This window comes from Ischnura elegans, chromosome 9 (genome assembly GCF_921293095.1).
Source record: "Ischnura elegans chromosome 9, ioIscEleg1.1, whole genome shotgun sequence".
NCBI lineage: Eukaryota > Metazoa > Arthropoda > Insecta > Odonata > Coenagrionidae > Ischnura > Ischnura elegans.
This window is the reverse complement of record NC_060254.1, coordinates 58294232-58314685: the sequence shown is the minus strand read 5'-3', so window position 1 is coordinate 58314685 and position 20454 is coordinate 58294232. Positions and strand designations below refer to the sequence as shown.

General features: G+C 40.8%; 1 long non-coding RNA gene across 1 annotated transcript in view; it reads right to left on the bottom strand.

The window, feature by feature from the left end:
- LOC124166036 overlaps positions 1–18564 on the bottom strand; it is a 94976-nt gene extending 76412 nt beyond the window's left edge. Inside the window, exon 1 of the long non-coding RNA XR_006866385.1 lies at positions 18269–18564. This is a non-coding gene — a long non-coding RNA (uncharacterized LOC124166036). The remainder of the gene's footprint in view (positions 1–18268) is intronic.
- Between the last annotated feature and the right edge of the window lie 1890 nt (positions 18565–20454).

Genomic DNA, 20454 nt, shown 5'->3' with positions numbered 1-20454 from the left:
TCTTCATTTCTAAACCCAATAAAATCGAAATTAAAATAAAATTGGCGAATTAGCCTATAGTGGCCGGAAAAACCTTGGAGAGATGAGCATATAACAGCAGAACCTCTATTGAACGACCTTCAGGTGTAAGACTCTCGGTTGTACGAAGAAACTTGCTTTGCCCAGCGTAAAGGCATTTATATGGGAAGTTACCTTAAGCTCTACCACATTCAATAGCACGACTTTTCCTTTTGTACGACTCAAAGAGCCTAACCACGTTAATTTATTACCACATATATCAATTAGAGTTGTTCTGTACGACGCCGCTAATCTCATGACAAAAATGACGTGTGTACCCAATGTAGGACTACGGTGAACTGTCACAAGTTTCCTAACACCCCCTGCCACACGCCTTCTAGGCGGTTTGCGGGGTAGTCTGCAGATGTAGATGAAGTATGGTTTCAATGCAACAGTTTGCAATCAATGATTATTTAAAGCGGCTTATGCCCCACCCTTACGTTTTAATCAAGTTCATTAACAATAAAAAATAAGAATAAACATGATATAAAAATTAATTAAATTAATATTCTATATAATCATTTTGGAGATTGGTAGTGAGAAGATCTACATGTTAATCAAATCAATTTACTAGAGATTTTCATGTAATGTCCCCAACAATCTGTAACTGTGACTTAGATACTTAAACATAAACAAATCAGCAAGGCCTCCTTGGCAACGACATAAAAGATGACGGCACCATTTTATGTCGCCACATCACGGTTTATATTTAGGATGAAATTACAAAAAGCGCATTATTAGATTTACTTTTTTATATATTTATTTTATCCTTAAACCACCGAATACAGCTCGTATTGGCCATTTAACATCGGGGTTGTCTACAAATTTAACAAGTGAACGTACACGAAAAACCATGCCCTGGACAGGAGAAACCTACCCAGGCGGGACTGGGACCCGCGACCTCTTGTTTGGCAGGCGAGGAGGTTACCCCGCCGCCACCGAGGCCGGCGTAATTATTAACTGCATTTAGGTATGCAAAAAAAAATCGCAAAATATGCTCATTTTTGTTATATTTGTGTTCTTACAAAAAAATGTCAACAGGATCGTTCAAAACTGCAAAATAGGTGGTATTGTTAAATTCAGTAAATGTTTTTCAATGAACTCCTATTCTGCAGTTTAATTTCTAAATCCTTGGCATCTTAAAATGGAACAATATCGTCTGTCATATGAGTTTATCTTGAATTCATGTTAAGAAGGCTTGGTAAAGCAAGATAACGATTGCACGATTTTCTCACTAATACGACGTTTTCCCTTCTGATCTGGAACCTCGTACAACTGAGGTGCCATCGTATTATAAGAGACGGAATTTTTGGCCGCAGTCACTCGCAGAACTTCGACTGGCGCTGGAGATACACAGAATAGCCAATATTTCTATATCCGTGCAAATGGCTGGGGGAGAGAGTCAGCCATGCGGGTATGATGCGGGCGGTGGCCATCTTGGCACGCGCCTATTCATTGCCACTCTGGGGCTAGCTGTCGTTCGTCCCTTTCGAGTCAATAAGGGAAGAAGTTTTCTAAACGGAAGCCCGCAGACAAGGTTAAGAGGAATGGAACTTCGTATATGCGGGCGGACTCGGGAATTAGCATTCATCTACCTAAAATAGGGATCCTTCACACAAGGGAGTCAGGGACGCATGCAAGGGGTGGTCCGAGGAAATGAGGAAAATAAGAAACTGTACGTGGAAGCATAGCCGCAGTATGTAGCCATACTGCGCTTTATAATATATCATATTGTATCATACAATATCATATCATTTAAATTACATTATATTACTCCATCATCATCATTAATCAACAATCCTAAGATTGGTTTGACGCAGCTCTCCATTCCTCTCTCCTATCCGCTAAACTTTTCATAGCTACGCATTTCTTCTCTTTCACATCCTTAATAACCTGTCTAAAGAAACAATTTATAAGAACCTACATCTGGAGTATGCTCCTATACGGTAGTGAGGCATGGACAATGACCGCAGCGGAGAAAGCAAGGATAGAGGCCTTTGAAATGTGGTGCTACAGAAGAATGATGAAAATCAAATGGATCGACCGAGTTAGTAACGAGGAAGTGCTAAGAAGGGTAGGAGAGAGGAGAAGCCTCATGAAAACCTTAACAAGAAGATGGAACAACCTTATAGGCCACATCTTGAGACATGATGGCCTGATGAAGACAATCGTCGAAGGACAAGTGGAAGGCAAGAATGGAAAAGGAAGACCCTGAACAAAATATATGGAACAAGTAAAGAGAGATGTGAAAGAGAAGAAATACGTAGGTGTGAAAAGATTAGCTGATAAGAGAACTGAGTGGAGAGCTGCGTCAAACCAATCCTAGGATTGCTGACCAGTGATGATGATGATGATGATGATGATGATGATGATGATGAATAACCTGTCCTATGTAACTCATTCGGGGCTGTCCCTTGCCCTTCTTCCCTTCCACCTGTCCTTCGACGACTGTCTTCATCAGGCCATCATGCCTCAAAATGTACCCAACTAAGCTATCCCGTCTTCTGCTAAAGGTTTTGAGAAGACTTCTCTTTCCTCCCACTCTTCTTAGCACTTCATCGTTACTCACACGGTCAATCCATTTTATCTTCATCATTCTTCGATAGCACCACATTTCGAATGCTTCCACTCTTGACTTCCCTGCTGCTGTCAACGTCCAAGCCTCGCTTGAGCCGCGAGATATCACGCCATATCATAATATATTACGTAAAATTATATTATATCATCCTTACATATTCATACATTTATAACAATAGAGTGCCTGTCGCTAAGGAGGAGCTATACAACAAATTTTATTTCTAACCATATTTTGAATTTAAAAAATGAAAAATAAACTAGCAAGACATTACAGAGCCCGAAGTCAAAGTCTTGGCTACTTCCATGTTTTTCTTTGTCCCATGAAATACGCGGAGCTAAAAGGACTCAAGGTTGTAAGATCAATACAAAAACTATGGGAAGTAAAATTCTCAAACTGAAAATGTATAACATCACATATGGTTTGCGTCACGGTATGGAGGGAATTTCAAATGCTTAATCAGACATTAAAATTGTTTCCGCTACATTACTGTAAAGTAGGACGTGTTTCGCTGTTGTATATAAATATACAAGTATAAACATAGATGCTAACATTATCAGAAAATTTTAAACAAAATAAAAATAAGTGATTTGTAAAATATGAATACAGAAATTTGCCCTTTTGTCCCAGAACCAAAAAATTAACAGAACATCTTTCGAACAATGCGGTCGTCTAGAAAAGTAACTTTAGATTTTTCTAGCAATTTCTAAATGGTATCCGACCCGAAATAGCAAATCGTTCACAAGAATATGATAGATAGAAAAAAAGATAAGATACGACGAGAAAAAAAATCCTCCTCATTCGTAAGTTACGAAATAAAAATTTCGAAAGTACCGCCCACTTTTCGTGAGTTGGTGACGTCTTTTGAGTCCTGGTTAATGTAATAGTCAAAAGGCTTAAGGAGCACGAAAGGGCGTTAAAATTACATCAGTGGGACGCATCAGCTGTTGCTGAACATTTTGCCTCCAGCCCTGGGCATAGAATAATGTTTGACGCTACACGGGTGTTAGCGAAGACGGAAGAATACCATCCGCGTCTTATACGTGAATCCATCGAGATTGCGAAAAGACCTAATAACTTTAATAGGGAGGATGGGTATAACCTCAGCCGTATATGGAGAGGGTTCCTAGCACATTATAATGGCCCACGGCTATCGGCTAAAATTCAAATCCGGCACAACAATGGGTAGCGAAAAGCATATATAAGCTCGGGACGAGTATAAATTCCTTCCATTCTCTTGATAACGCTCCCAGTAGGAGGAGTGAAACGTCGAGTTAAAATGTTTTCTACACAGCAATACCCGAAAACCACCAGCAACATAGATAAAAGAAGCTGTGAAAGTCTTCAGACGAAAAGTAATAGTCAAAAGTTTTCGCTGAAGGAATTAATCGGTCACAAGTGTGTAAACAATCAACCACGAGAGAGCCAGGCAAAATTGAGTAGCTCAGAAGCGGTGAACTGCTCGGCATGAATTTATGACATCTTCAACGTATCTCGCCGTTGATTTTTCGCCATGAATAGCACGATAAGTAGGCGACGGATTGAAAAATGGAAAAATACTTTAATAATAATAGAACTTTTTCACTAAAGACATTAAACTAAAATCGGTGGACACTGAGACACACTTTTTATCTTACCGCGTGAAGAGCGTTTAACCCTAATACGGGCAAGGTGAGTCTCTAGGACTCATCGCATCACATTTTTGAGAATTTTATTATGTTATTGAAATGTCAGCATGTTGTAAATTTTTTACTCTTTCTAATTGTATATTTCCTATAAATTAGATAAATTCAAACTTCTTTCGGAATTAAAGTAACTTAAAAAATATTTTTTTTCCCTGAATTCCTACAAATTCGGGCAAGGTTAGTCTGTTTGCACGAAATGTAAAAAGTAATGTGCATTTTACAAATATTTGGTTTGAATTGTCAAAATCATGTAAAATTATCACTATGTACATGTAACGATAAATATTTGGTGTTTTATGCAGTGAAAACAGAAAGAACCAGTCAAAAGAGTCCACTGTTCTCGCTGTTTGACTATGTATGAAATTAATAAGTAATGTAAAACTTTGTTAAACAGAAAATAATCAATTTTATGTTAATTGATTCTATAGTGCACAATATGTACCAATTGATGTGAAAAGTAATATTTTTCACTGTTTAATAGTTTACATTAAAAGGCATAAGTTAAAAGAGTCCATTGGACTCACCTTGCCCGATTACGTCAGAAAAATGTGTCGCCCGTATTAGGGTTAAATTCGTAATTCACCCCCCCCCTGCGAAAAATTCCCCTCAGTCGGGATTAAACCACGGCAACCAACTAGCATCTTCAACCTCGCCAAAGATAACGTAGTGCTCTACGTGGAGGTCTGGAAAGCGAGAAGTCCATAGTTCGATTCTAGAATTCCGGGGAAATTTAACTCGAGACGTAGAAGACGGTGAAACTTACGATATTTAGTTGTTGATGTTGTTAGGGAGTTATTGATGGGAGGGGAGGAGGGATTGTTGAAGAGAAAAAAGCGAAAAGTTGCTCGAAGTAGTGAGGAAAAAAGAATAAAGAAGGTATCTCTAAGAAAATAAAAAGGATTCGGAGCAAAACAAACGACTGACGTTACAACGGATTAAAAATGGCTAAATATGTCTCCCTTTATTTTTCAATCTCTATAACAATCGGCAATACAAACAATTTAGTGAAAGAGCATTATTTCTCTTTGTCTTCGCTGCACTATATCATTATATTCCAACGCATTGGTTATGAGATGAAACAGTGAAAAAGATGCGTTACTCGTACTTTTTCGGCCGCACCTGTTACACACGATGGCCAATTGGATGCGTATTGATGAGTCGGTCGTTAGCGACCGAAGTGAGCGATTGAAATCTTTGGTGTGAACGTTTAATGAACGGGATGATGGGATGAACGGGTATCTCGACCGATATCAGGTCCCGTCGTTCGTGACCGAAGTCAGTGTGGTACGTTCATGGACGAGAGATGGTTAGCAGTCAGTTACATTCAAAAACGGAAGCTAGCGCATGGAATTCTTCTTCGAATGCGAACTGCTTGAACAACCTTGGTATTTCCAGCTATAGGATTCAGTGCCTGATTATGGAGTTCTATTTAGATGAGTTACGGAGGAGGCAGAAGGTATGGTTGGAGCGATGAGTACCGAACGGGGAAGGGATGTTGAAGTGTTAGAGAGTAGAAGCAATCAACACAATAGCTATCTCGACAAGGAAAGAAAATATTAATTCATAAGTGGTAGGATACTAAAAATGATTTTTATGAAGACGCTTATTTTTAAAATTAAAATTGTTTAATGTATCAGCGGCGTAGTCAGGAATTTTGTTCGTAAGGGGGGTTCAAAACCAGGGGGGGATTTAAAAAACAGGGTACTAAGTAGAGGGTTTTTTTAATTTTTTTCTAATTTAATTTTTCTAATTTTAACACTTTTCATAATCGAACAAACTTCATTTTTCAGCGACATCTTTAGTAAATTCATTATTTTTCGATATTTTGTATTCTTTTGTGATGCAAAGTAAGTGTGCTTTTATATTTCAGGGGAGTTCGGACCCCCCGAAGACCCCTTCGCTACGCCACTTGTATGTATGCTTTAATTGAATTAGTTAGCATTATTAAACTGTAAATGATTGTTGCATGAATGCTTTTTTTTACTAAATGTGACTTGACACCTATTTATAAAAAGATACAGGCTACTTGATAAGTAAATGTAATGTTTCAATGAATATTACCATTATTATAGAAGCACTTTAGTACTTTACCACTTTTTTATTTTTTTAAACCTTGGTCTTACACTTTAAGATGGCTCTGTGAGCTGAAACCAATGTAGCATCTTTTAAATACAAAAGTAGGAAAGTGATAAAGTGTATCTATTGTGGACACATTCCACTCTATCGCGCCCGAATCCGTCGATAATATTTAGGCGGTTTGCAGGGTAGTACAATATTTTAAATAATAATAATAATAATAATAAAATGCCTTTATTCGGGCGAGGTTGAGACTGGAAAGTCCCCTCTTCCACCTAACCCCTCGATAACGTCAATGCAAGTATATCATAAAATATTAGACAAACGTTTACAGTACCAAGAATATACAATATACACTGTTTGTCAAATGTCAAAAAATATAAACAACTATACGTGAAATTTTTGTGTAAAAAAGATTTAAGTTTGTGGGAAAAAACATAAGGATAAGGGTGTAATATCCTTCAGCGAAAAAACCCACTGCAGGAAAACGCCCACACAAGAATGTACTTTAACCTACGCAGATGAGTACTACTATAGCTCAGGGCAGGGCATTCATCTATGCCGCATAGTGATGGACTTAGTCGGTCATTCTCGTGATCCCAATCACGGTGACCATTCATTTGAGTGACTCTGTCATGAACGGGAGGTCATGATTGAATGGGTCATGATTGTGGAAAGTGGACGGCAATCACGACCGAGTAGGCAATCACGACCGCGTAGACAATCACGACCGAGGGGGCAGTCACTACCCTGTGGTCACTCATGACCCGCTTATCGCTTTCTTCTTAAGGACAATATCTATGTAGCTTGTTAAACGAGAGGTGAGTTGTGATTATTATTAATCTATACAGTTTTTTCATTTATTAAAACCAGAAACTAGTTAATTTTTATCTTAATTACTTCCAAAACATTTACAAATACAGAATGTGCCTTAAATGTTGTTTATTACACTCCTTTTATTGTTTTTCAAGATACAGAATCAACGATAATTTCCAATCATTCGTGGGGCATAGTGTTAGTGATCAATATTTTATTATGGAAAGTCAATATAAATAATGGAACTGATTGAAAGGCATGAGAGAAAACTGGGCTCTCTCAAGATTTTCGGCATACCCATCACCTGAGATACGAAGGCCATAGGTACCCTAAAATGTCGATTATCGAAAACTTTACAATTATTACGAACATTGCCCCTAAAAGTGATTGCAATACCATGCCATTCATCACCACGAGTGAAAGAGCAGTCAAAAACGGTCAATTCAGGTCGCGAGTGACGATCATCAACCGCGACATCTTCGAAGAATGATAGCGATTGGACTGTGTTTGGGAATGACCTATGCAATGAACAATCACGAATGACCTAATGGCTGGCGATTGACGGAGAACGACCACGATCACGAATGACCTGCGTCTAGAACAATGATGAATGACCGACGATCGCGACTGATGGAGAACGTCCACGGTCACGAACGACCGACGGGAGGAAATGACCCTCTCGGTCATCTGAATGATCCCGTTCACCGATCAATCTCGGAGATGACCCTGGTCACATGATTCGATCGTTCATGACCGACCCATCACTAATGCCGCATAGAAGTGAGGCACTAATACGGCATGGCCGGATGCGGGGAATTCAGTGTGCCTCCGATTGGTTGGGGGGAGGCGTTACGCATCCTGTATCCTGACTGGAGTGGTGGGGATTATATTGAGGGGCAGAGGGGGAGGAAAGCGGGAAGACCATTGCGGGATCATGTGGGGGAACCGATGAGACCGATGCCGCCACCACGGAATAAGACTGATGCCACCTCGGATGTCCGCCTTCGAAGACAGAAGGTAACACAGGGACACTACATATATGAGGCGTCATCTTGTAGTATTCTGCCCGTCGGCAGGTCCCCCGCGCCAATGTTGTCACTAGGGATGGTTGGATCCGAATCCTCGGATCCGAATATCCGCGGATATTGCCCTTCATCGGATACATCGGATCCAAAGTCGCGGAAGACATCGGATCTGGATCCGAAATTTTGAATAATAGCTTCAGTGAACGCAACGCCCCAGTGCGGAAAGAGTTCCGATTCTATCTTCGAATGCGACGTCGCATGCGATTCTTGTCCTACTCATGAATCGTTTTGTTTGAAAGCTCTCGCAGAGGTTACGTAGGAGAATTTCAGCCGTGGAAAATAAAAAAGGCAAAACACGACTGGCACATGGTGTGATTCTTCCCAAGAGATTGAACAATCATCGGGGGAATCTCAGCGACAGGAATTTGAAAATGCATTTGGATCCGAAAATATCCGATCCGAAAGATCCGGCTCCGAAAATCAAGGATCCGATCCGAATCCGTATCCGATGAAAATCCTGGATCCGTCCATCCCTAGTTGTCACCATTCCTCCTGTCTCCGACCATCTCCTTGAAGTCTCCATATCTTCCAATTTTTACGTTGACGATAAACTTCAGCCTTCTCCTACCCCGTCTTCCGATCCCTTCCACCGTTCCCTCCAAAGGCTACCTTCAAAATTCCATTCCCACTCATCAAATGTACCAGTCTGTTACCCTTCCTTTCATTTATTTTGTCCATCGACGCTCTTTTCTCGTCTATCCTATTTAACACTTGCTCATTCCTAACTCGATCCGTCCACCGTATTCCCTCCATCTTCTTCCAAACCCACATTTCAAATTCCCCAATCCTGTCCCAGTCTCTCTTCTCCATCGTCCAAGTCTCACATCCATACATAAACACAATCCACATATAGCATTTCACCAATCTCTTCTTCGATTTTAATTCCAGTGCCTTGTTACACAAGGCTTCATTATCGTCGCCATTTTAATCGGTCTTCAAAAACGTCCGTGGCGCAGCGATGCGTGTATTGAGATGCAAATCCGAATTCCGCAGAGATTCCTATCTGCAGATTCGTCATATCCGGAGAGCGATCCGAATTTCACGGGTAAATAAACGGTATTTTAGCAATTTAGCTGATTTATGTTCGGCAAGATATAAGCCATACAATTAACAACTTTTCCATGCTCATCATAATCATCATCGATGGTCATCAGCCCTAGGATATGTTTGACGGAGTCTTCAAATTAATTCTCCGATCGACTAGTATTTAAATGCTCACATCAATCAATTCATCTGCAAATCCCAAATCTGAAATCAGTGATCTCTTAACGTGGTTCACAGATAATAGCTCTCACCTTTCCTCTCTTCACAACACCGCGGAAAGAAAAACTTTCCTGGTCGAACACATACTGCTCCTTCAAGTTGAGTAAAAATACACCTCGTTAAGTCCAGGCTATACCCTGCAATTCCAACTACACACAAGCTGCCTTAAAAAGTTACTCGCCTAAGACTCTCTCCTTCTTGTAGAATAAGCAAGCACAATCATAAGGTGTTTGTTGTTTAATTTCACCAAAATATCCGCATTTGAAAAAGAAAAGAAAAAAAGGCTAATAGGAAAAAATAACAACAAAACAAAAAAAATTATGATAAAAAAAAGTAGATAAAAAGGTAAATATATATGTTGATAAAAAATTGCTTTTGCAAAGTTCAACTAAATTATTAGCTTTAAGTTTCTGCTCACAAAAACATAACGCTACCCACATTACACAAACACTCGCGCACAATATAAATTCAATTGTCAACTGGCTGGTTAGGGTGAACATGGTTCACCGGGACAGCTTCATCGCGCCTGCGGCGCTGCAATAGGGTAGTCTCGTTCATCAAAGAAAACGAAAGGCATTGATTGCGATTCGTTAACCTCCATTAGTGTATTCATAATATAAAAATTATTTTGTTTTAGAAATCCCAGTTTAGACGAATGTTAATGGTCAATTTTAACCTCATTTCAAAGGGCCAGATTGGCGGCCATGCGATGCCACTCCACGTGACGTCACAGGGACCTAGATGCTATACGAGTAGTCAGGAGTTTTACATCGTCTGAGATTACCAATGCATGCATGTGGCACAGAGCTCAGGGAAATATTTCTTAATAATCAACTATTAAAATTGCCTATGGTCGGAAAGTTTCCTTCGTTTGATAGGGTATTAATAGTCCTTATTTAAGCCAAGCGCCACCTGATAGCAGGGTACTGCTGCCTGGAAGCAGCCTGCATTGTATCGGCGCTCAGAGCCTCGCCCCAAGGTGGCCTCATATGGCGGCAGCGGGAACCAGAATGACGTCACACGGGCTTTTCCCAGCATTCATACTTATAGGTCTGGTTTTCGCGCGTTTTAAATTTTTGCTTTTCATTCAATCGCGGAAAATAGATATCGTCATTTAAAAATCTAAAAGCGTGAAATGCGTACTCCAGGAGTAATAATCTTTCGAATTAGTAAAAAAAAATAATAGGAAACCATCCTATAAACGTGTGGTCTTCTACTTTACATTCTTCAGCACAAGCTCTACGCATCTCATCCACGGTTCACCCTTGCCTTTCCGCTCTTGCACCTGTCCTTCAACGATAATTTTCATTATTCTATTGTATTATCATATTGATTCCGATTAAATTTTCCCGTCCCCTACCAAAGTTTGTCAAAATACTTCTCTCCTACTTTTCTAACAACTTCAGCATTGTCAATTAGTTAACTATCTACACGATCTATTAGTTTGGTCTATATCATTCGTTTACATTACCACGCACCGAAAGCAGTGGCGTTGCCTGGAATTTTGTTCGGTGGAGGTCCAAAACCAGGGGGGTAATTTTTTGAAAAATAAGGTACTAAGTAGAGGGTTTTAAACTAATTTTAACGCTTTTCATAATCGAAAAAACTTAATTTGTTAAAGAAACGTTTTGTAAATTCATGTTTTTTGATATTTTTTACGGAGGTAAATAATTGTGTTTTATATTTCAGGAGGGGAGGGAGGGTCCGGACCCCCCTAACCCCCCCTCTCCCTGACTACGCCACTGATCGAAAGGTTCCTACCTTGATTTTTCCTCTGCTTCCATCGTCCATTCTCACTTCCATACAGAAGCATGATCCAAATGAGAGTTCTAATGAATTGTTTCCTAGCTCCAACGCTTGTATTTTCAGCTGTAAGAAGACTGCTCTTTTTGAGGAACGCCCTTACTATTGAGCAATTCTACTATTTCCTTCTACCATGATCCATAGCTGATCACTCTGCTACCCATGCATCGGAACTTTTTTAACCCCTACCTATTCCTACTCAAGTTTTGGTTTCCTAGTTTCATGTTGGTATCCGACTCTTCTATTCATAACCACTTTTGTTTTCAATTATATTCTTCGCCTTTTACAGGAGAGGAGCATTTGAATTTATTCGTATTATCTAGTCATGAAATAACGTAATAACTGATTAAGCGACCAATGAGAAGGTGAAGAGGAACGACGAAGTGCTGGACATGGTGGGTGAGGAGAAGAGGCTTCGAGATGAGATTCGGAGGTTCGCGGATGATCAGGCGTTGATTAACAAATGAGAGAGACTATTGCCGACTCCTCGTAGTAGGTGAGCACTGAGCAGGTAAAGTAATTTCACTGTTTGGGCAGCACATCAGGGGAAAACGGCTACGGCAGTAAGTATAACAGTAAGAGAATTACGTTATGAAAGGAGGCGTTAAAGAACAGGAAAGACCGCATGAGATGATCGTTATAAAAGCGTTTAAAGAAAAGGCTACCCGAGGGTCTGAAGTGGAGTTCAGCGCTTTACGGGGCGGCAACATGGACAATTATTAAGAGAGACGAGAGAAAATAGGAGGCATTCAAGATTTGTGTCTGGAGAAGAATGGAGAAAGTGAAGAGAAGGAGAGGAGAAGAAACGACGAAGTGCTGGACTTGGTGGGGGAGGAAAGGAAGCTTCTAGATGAGTTAGTGGGGAGACTGAACGTTGGAGTCTGTACTTAGCGGGGAAGGGATGGCAAAAATAGTTTTAAAGGAAAAAATGTTGGGTATACGAGGGAGAGGAAGAAAGGGAATGTGTAATATTTAGATAGAATGAAAGGGAGCAGGCCTCTTTGTGAATTGGAGATGGAAGTCCAGTGAATTGAAGAGAAGGGATACTGTAAGATTTTTTTGCAAATACTAAATGGAAACGCACTTTGATTGAATCGCAATGATTACTTTTTTATTACGAATCAATACTTTAATAATAAGCGAACAGCACCTGCATGAAATCAGGCCTTCATCAGTATTTCGGCTCATTAATTCGCTCAGAAAAAAACTAAGGGAAGGAATTAAGGTAAGGAATCTCCCACAAGAATATGAATAAAAATTAGCAACGGAAGGCCCATGAAATAGACCAAGGAGTAGCTGAGAAGCGGTGACCCGCTCGGCATGAGTCTGTGACGCCATAGTTTTTATCGATATTAAATTCCGATTTTCCTCAGGGTATAGCTCGAGAAGCACGTGACTCACGGTAGGCTGAAATTGAAAAAAGTGAACCAAATTATGAAATGACGTTTTTCGAGGTACGAAGCATAAACTTTACAAAAATATTCATTTGTGGGTGGCAATTAACGAAATGGATTTCAACTCTCATGAAAAATTGTCGTTGCCTAGATACAGGGCAGCAAACATGAAAAAACGTTTTATGAATCGGCATTTATGAGTTTTCAAGGAATATCTTACAGATTAAACTCCTGGTGACACTATAGGAATATTTCGATGTGATAAAAATGGTAACATTGTATATTTCCCTGAAATTAAATAAATGAAATCGCGGTGATATCCTTTTGACTTATTGAACTGAACCTTTTTGCTATCCGATTGTAACTATATGATCTCGCTAATGATCCGTCAGTGTTTGTCCGTAGCAGTGGCGTAACTAAGGGGGATAGATCCAACACCCCCCTAAAGTTTCTGAGAAATAAAAAAATTATTTAACACCATTGTCTGTTTTTGACATAAAATAACTGCATCTGTTTAAAGTTAAATTTTGTGCCAAAATCATGTAAAATGTATTTCTAGGCGTGTCATTTTTCAAAAATTTTCCCGTCTGCCTAGGGGGTCCTAGCCTCAATGGAGAGCGAAAATAAATTCCTCCGAAAAATACAGCCTACACATTCCGTGTGTTGTCAAATTTCAATCCTTGTTTACGTGTAATTTCTTTGTTATATGTGTATCAAACAACTTTATAGTTATTACTTGATATTTTCATGAACTTTGTGCTTTGATGAGCCAATTATTGTTTTCGCTCCAAGGGTTTACCCAGGGCATGAATAAATATCTATAAAAAAAACATGTTCCTAGTTACGCCACTGGTCCGTAGGCTACACCCGGGATCTCTCGATCAACAGCCAATAGATCTACGCACGAGGCCACCACATTCCCATGTGTATTTGATGTAACGTATGCCTCCTCCAATACCAAGGCTAGAGATGTTGGTGAAATAAATACTCGAAAAGAATTTTCTAAGCATAGTTGTCGTGGCTAACCCTGAAGCCTGAGTCACAAGATCATTTTTTCCGTCCCTCAGAATGATAGCTCAAACGGTAGGTTTTTAGGGATCATAAGAGTGATCGCTCGATCCATCATTTTCTTTAACAAACGGTCATTCCTACCGTCCCTCTTCCCATCGCTTATTCCGTCGCTTTCCGTATTTACATCAGTCGTTCAGTTAAAAGCCAAGCGTGGCGTGACAATCGCTGTTAGCGGCCGTACGTTCTGATTGGCTGAGGGACGGTGCCAGCGATGGAAATAGGGAACTCCCGAGTGATGGAAAAAGGGATGGGATTTCGATCCCTGGAGCCATCGCTGAAAATGATCGCGTGAAACGGTCATTTTTTCGCCATCATTGGAGCGATCGCTGGAGTTGTCCCTCGGAAGGGATGAGAAAAAAATGATCGTGTGATTGTAGTTTAAGCGAACAGTATTAGCCCAGTAAAAAAAATTCAATTTTTTAACTCGGGGCAACCCGAGTAACTATAATATCATTCATTGTTGGGTAATTCTGAAAACTGGGTGATCAATAAAATTGAAGTACTGAAAACCAAAATATTATAATTAACCGTTCGGAAAAGTTACGCATAACCAATCCAGAAATAATTAATTTTGTGTGAACGTATCCTGATCTCCAACGCTAACCGTAGGTAGATGGTTCGAATAAAGACTGGGAAAAATATCCTTCTCGGGGCTTGGATTTACGGTGAGAGTGGGCTAAGAGAGGCTAGACGCTCAAAATGCTCCTATTAAAAAAGACATTACGCGCTGCGATAATATTCGAACACAATACCTCGCGTGAATGCCATTGCGGTACATGAAGCATCATGTCCTCAGCATGGGCGTACCCAGCGGAGAGCAGGGGTGGAGTAACGACCCCCCCCCCTACAAGCGAAAATAAATTTAGTTCAAAACAAAAGTTATGAACAATTTTTCCTTTTGAAGAAAAATGATATTAGCATAAGACATGGAACTAAAATCAAAATCATTATATTTTCAAGCAAATAATTATAAAAACTAATAAATTGCTATCATAATAGGGTGGTTTCCTGTTATTTTTTTATTGCTTTAATCGAAAGATTATTACTCCTGGAGTACGTATTTCACGCTTTTAGATTTTTAAATGACAACATCTATTTTTCGCGATTAAATGAAAAGTGAAAACTTTCAAGCGCGCGAAAACGCGACGCTTAAGTATGAATGCCGGGAAATATCTCCGTACGTCGTATTTCTGGTTCCCCCTCCCGCCCGGTGAGGTGACCTTGAGGCGAGGCTTAGCGCTGATACGTCGCAGGATGCTAGCGGATAGCTGAGTACCTTGCTGAATGGTAGCGCTTGGCTTAAAAAAGGTTTATTAATACCTTATCAAACGAAGAAAACTTTCCGAACTTAGCCAGTTTTAATAGGTGATTATTAAGACATGTTTCCCTGAGCTCTGTGCCTCATGCATGCATTGGTAACCTCAGACGATGTATAACTCCTATCCTCTCGTGTAGAAACTAGGTCCCTGTGACGTCATGCGGAGTGGAATCGCATGGGCGCCAATCTGGCCTTTTTCAAATGAGGATAAAATTTGACCCTTGCCATTCGTCTATTCAAAAACCAAATAATTTGTGTATTATGAATACACTAATGGTGGGTAACGAATCGCAATCAATGCCTTTCGTTTTCTTTGATGAAGGAAACTACCCTATTTCCCTAAAATTTTGGTTTCGTTAGCCTTTTCTGTGCAAAAAAGTTGCAACTGAACGACCACGGCTAGTTGTGCCCCCCAATAGTTTTGATTCTGGGTAATCCCATGGTCCTCAGGCGTATTGCACTGTTGAACGCCATTCACGTCAATCACGCGGTGGTAACTTCCATATCTCCGACGCTTCGGAGTACTAGTCGTTCACCTTCATCAGGACTAACCCCAGTTAATCCCAGACGATTGAGATCGACACGATTTCCTGAACATCGACGACAATCCGAGTTCCAAACCCTGAGTCGGAGACAAGGTTAGCCTTCAACAATGCATGTCCACATTGCGAGTGCTAGTTGGAGACAAGCAATAATGGGCGTCAAAAGATGTATACTAACTCACTTTTGGGAATCTGCCTAAAATATTGGTACCAGCCAATACTTCCGAATCCCAAACCTATCATCAATTTATTATTAACCATTTAAATCTACGAAATGCAAATGTGCTGCAAATTCCATTTTTTCGATACGTGACGTCAGCTTGCACACAACACGGTGTTGTGCTCTTTGGCATTTGTTTGTTCATTTTTGAAGCATGGCAACAGGAGATTCTAACTTATTTCTGGAATTCTCAAATAACTCCTCATTTAGACTATTCGCTTAAACCATCTGGGAGTAAATGAATATATCAAAGGCTATGTTCTAACAACACATATATCAAAAATAGCAGCTTTTCAGGGGAGCAAAAATGAAGATTTATTTTTTAAATTGTATATAATTTTAATTGAAATTAAAAACCAAAAATACATCAAACTGAAGAAGAAGCATACATATGCAAACAAAGAGTTGTTTTTTGCTTGAAGTTAATTTTTTATTAACACCATTAGCCAAATTTTGAGATACATGTTAGAATTTAGCCATCGATATGAAAAAATTTATTTATGTTGGAGGAAAGTACTTCATTTAAGGAAATTCCACGCCAGAATACAAGGAAAGAGTACTATTTTCTTCCGCGCAGTTATAGTACGAGTATTTCTTACTCGGAAAAGATTTCGAAAGCGTGCCAATCAAATCTACATTGAGAAGAAAGTGGATGATTGCCTGTCGAAGGGTTATAAGACGAAGCCATTTCCATATCGCATTGGTGCTGCCGTGAAGATCATTTCAACGTAAGTGCAGTATCTCCACTTGTCGTTTGTGTGCAAGATGACGTCACTATGCGAAGAACCAATGGTTGGGCGTTCACGCAGCAATGATATTGATGCGAAACTAATACAATTTTAAATTTTAAAAAACAATTACCTAAGCTAAAATAAATCTGGACGTTTTCATGAAGATCTTTGTAAACCACATAACACCTACTGCAAATAAATACTTGGAATTTGGAAATTTCTCGCAAATTCAAATACTATCCCCCAGCTATCTCCCCTAGCAACGTAACTGAGGTTTCTTTTCGTTGATATTCTCGTTTGAATGTTCACATTTAGTGACGTAAGTCACAAGATTATAGAGACTTCCAATGGGCCGAAACCACATGATCGTTTATCACGATGAAGTCCATGGGAAAAGCACCATTTACGTGGACATCCTAGCTTATTTCTGTCACTTTAAGGACAAGTGAAACCTTCGTATTTTCCATCATTGGCTCGTAGGTAACAATCCTTGCTGCCAATCAGAGCACAGCAGCAAATCTAATTTGTGCTGCCGCGTTTTCAGAATAATAATAAACTCAATGATTCTCAGGTCTGCAAATTGTGGATACAATCTAAACGCAAACAACGTTGTGGCATGTTTAAAACACGGTTTAAGCCAAATATAGTAGCTACCTTCGTATTGGTTGACTCTGGTTCTGAAACTAGCTTGTTATGTGGGGAAAGTCTCCAGTTACTTAGGACCCATACTTTATCTTTGTTAACATTGTAACGACGGTAACCGCGAAACGAAACCTTAGTAACGAGTCGGTAGAGATTACCGAGGTTGTAATACGATCCATACTAGACCCTAATTTGCCTCGAGCTGAAGCTGAAGTCGTATCCAAAGGAAGTATCAGTTTCTAGCGACTTCTAATGAAACTTTGTGAGCATTCTAATGAGAACAGCCACAAATAAACAATCAGGACCTCAGCCTTCTTAGCATGACGAAGGAGGCCTTGCTTTCGAAACGGGTTAGCTACCAATTTCATCTTCCTCAACCTTCCTTCATACGTTCTTTGCCTTCAAGCTTCCCAGATTTTCTACAAACCACTCCGCAAGCCGCTTCAATAGGGGTGTGACGGTATATGTGGTATTTGAATGTCAGCAGTTCACGTAAAATGAAAAGAATCTGCACTTTGGGGTAACTTGACCTCATGAGTCCCACTTATCAGTCATCTAAAAGCTATTTGTACGGGGCAATTGCTACTACACCCATCCATTTCGAAAAATCTCTCGTATTTTATCGTTAGCGTCAAACTAGAAGAATAGAGATGCTCTAATATGATGCTATCTTAGCCGCTCTGAAATATCTGTTCTTAATTGTTCAAACACTCTAAGCCTTGTATGTAGAATCAGATTATGTGTTGGTTCCCATACTGATCCCTGTAAAAGCTGTGTGATGCTCTCTGGTAGTGGGTAACATCGTATCTTCACAAGCTCTGATACGAACTAGCATAGGCCCTCTGGAATAGTGCGGAGAAGAAGGGGGAGATGTGGTTATAGACCACGCCGGTTGCAGAGGGGGACACTCCGAGTTAAGGGGGAGGGGTGTCCAACAATAAGGAAGCCATTGTTGCGCAACAAGTGCGCGGCCATCTCCAATAATCTCACCTCCACGGCACGTCCCAGACATACTGCACACTTCAGAATGGGTGCGTCCATTTCTTCCGACGCGGATCGAATCCTCCACGGCAGAAGTCACCAACACGGTCACCACAATGATGTTGAGGAATCAGGAAGGCACCAGAGCACCGCGCGTGGTGCACCCATAAAAAAAGAGCACCGAGAGACACTATCCTAATGCGGCGTGGACCCTGACCGCACCCGACAGCCTGGATGCGGCAACAGCGTCGTCGACTACTGACTAACAAAGAAGTTTGCTCGGGGACCGTGCGACTCACCGAATGCCGCTTAGACGACGGCAGCGCCGTCAGAATGCGGAGCGGACGTTCTAATAAACCCCTCCCACCACCCCCATCCCTCCCCTCCATTCCAGAGTCCTTTTAAACCCCCCCTTCCCCCTTCAACCGCTCCTGCCAGCACCTCACCCCACCGCGTTCCAATCCTCGCTTCTTCTCACGCTCCGAGAGAGCTGCCGCCGCCGAAGGGCGGGAGGAGGAGGGGAAAGTAGGGGAAGGCGACTAACGGGCCAAACCCCCCTCACGCCTCCCCCCATTCCCATTCTGTGTGTGCGTGGAGGGGGGGAATGAGAGGAGTCTGGCGTTGCACACTTCCCCGTTACAGCGATACTAGCGAACAGCGATATATGCGCGACGATACTAACGGCGATACCGATGATGGAAACCTCTGTAATGCCTCGTTCAGATTACGATTGTCCGAGCGATCGTCCAAACGATAGTTGGCCGAACTAACAGTGTGAATACATGTCCTGACAATAGTTCACGTAGTTCCGAACGTTGTCACTTTGCGATGGTTAGGCGCTGGGAGACCGGAAGAGGAAGAGACAAGAAAGACGAAAAGTTTGTGAAACTCTCTTCGCTCTCTTTTTTTCACGGATTTGTCCAAACAAGGAATAATATGGGTGGAAGAAAAATTAATCTTTAAATACACGTTGAAAAGAGTAATATCTTGACCCTGCATACCTCAACAGCTTTGCTAACAGTCAATTCCTCGTTCACTTTAGATGTCAGCACTAGAGGGCAGCACAGGTTTTAACCATCGTTGTGTGAATGCTCGATAGTTAGAACGATTGCCGGAACAATCATAATCTGAACAAGGCAAAACCTCCTGGAACGCTGTAATATCTTAAATTTTCCCGGTTCTCAAGTGCAGAAAGGATTCTCGGGTTTTCCTCCGGGTAATTGGCTCCATGTTGCCAGACGTTTCGTAGAACGACTTGCTCTTCATCCTCGGGGGATCTTCTGCCCCTGAGGATGATGAGCAAAGAGTCGTTCTTCGAAACGTCGGGCGACATGGATCCAATTAGCTGGTGGAAAACCCGATAATCCCTTCTGCTCTTTTCACGTTGCCCCTGCCCAAAGAAGTATCAGGGTATCATACAAGAATATTATGCAGGCCCATTGCAACCATTAGCTCAGTTGGTTAGAACGCCTTGCTTAATTACCTGAAGGTCGTGGGTTCGATCCCCCCATGAGTCATATTGTTTTTAGCTTCAAGATGGTAGATGGGTCCTTCTAGTCCCAATCTCGTCCAATGAAGACAAATTATAGTTACTTTTACATTTGGGTATATATCGAGAAAGGAAAACATCGATGGATCTGAGTTCTTGGAGACCAGAAATGGAGGTTGGTTACGAGGGCCGTTGGTTCGATCCCCCGTGGTCCCAATTTTTTTTAAGCGGGAAGATGGGGCTTAATAGTCCCAATCTCGCCCAATAAAGACGAATTATTACTATAATCACTTTTGGGTATAAATCTAGGATGGAAAAAATATCCGTGGATCAGAGTTGTTGAAGAAGAGAAATGGAGGCAGGGCCGGATTTACCCAAAGTTACGCTATAGGCACCTCTCCATTGAGCGCCCCTCCTCACTTGAACCCCCCCTTAATTTTACTGATAAGGCATAGCCACTCGCATAAGGTAAGGTTCGGTAAAAAGGAACAAACAGATATATGGCTGACAGCATAAGTTTATGCTTGAATTTGTACGCAGGGAAAACATAATCAATTCAATTAAAGAAAACAGCTTGGAGTAAAACTGCATGAAACAGTTTATCTTTTACGCAACTAAAACACTTTATGAATACCCTTTCCATATATAATGTCTAGCCTTAATTCATACAACAAAAAAGGATGGTAAATTCAAAAATAAAAACATT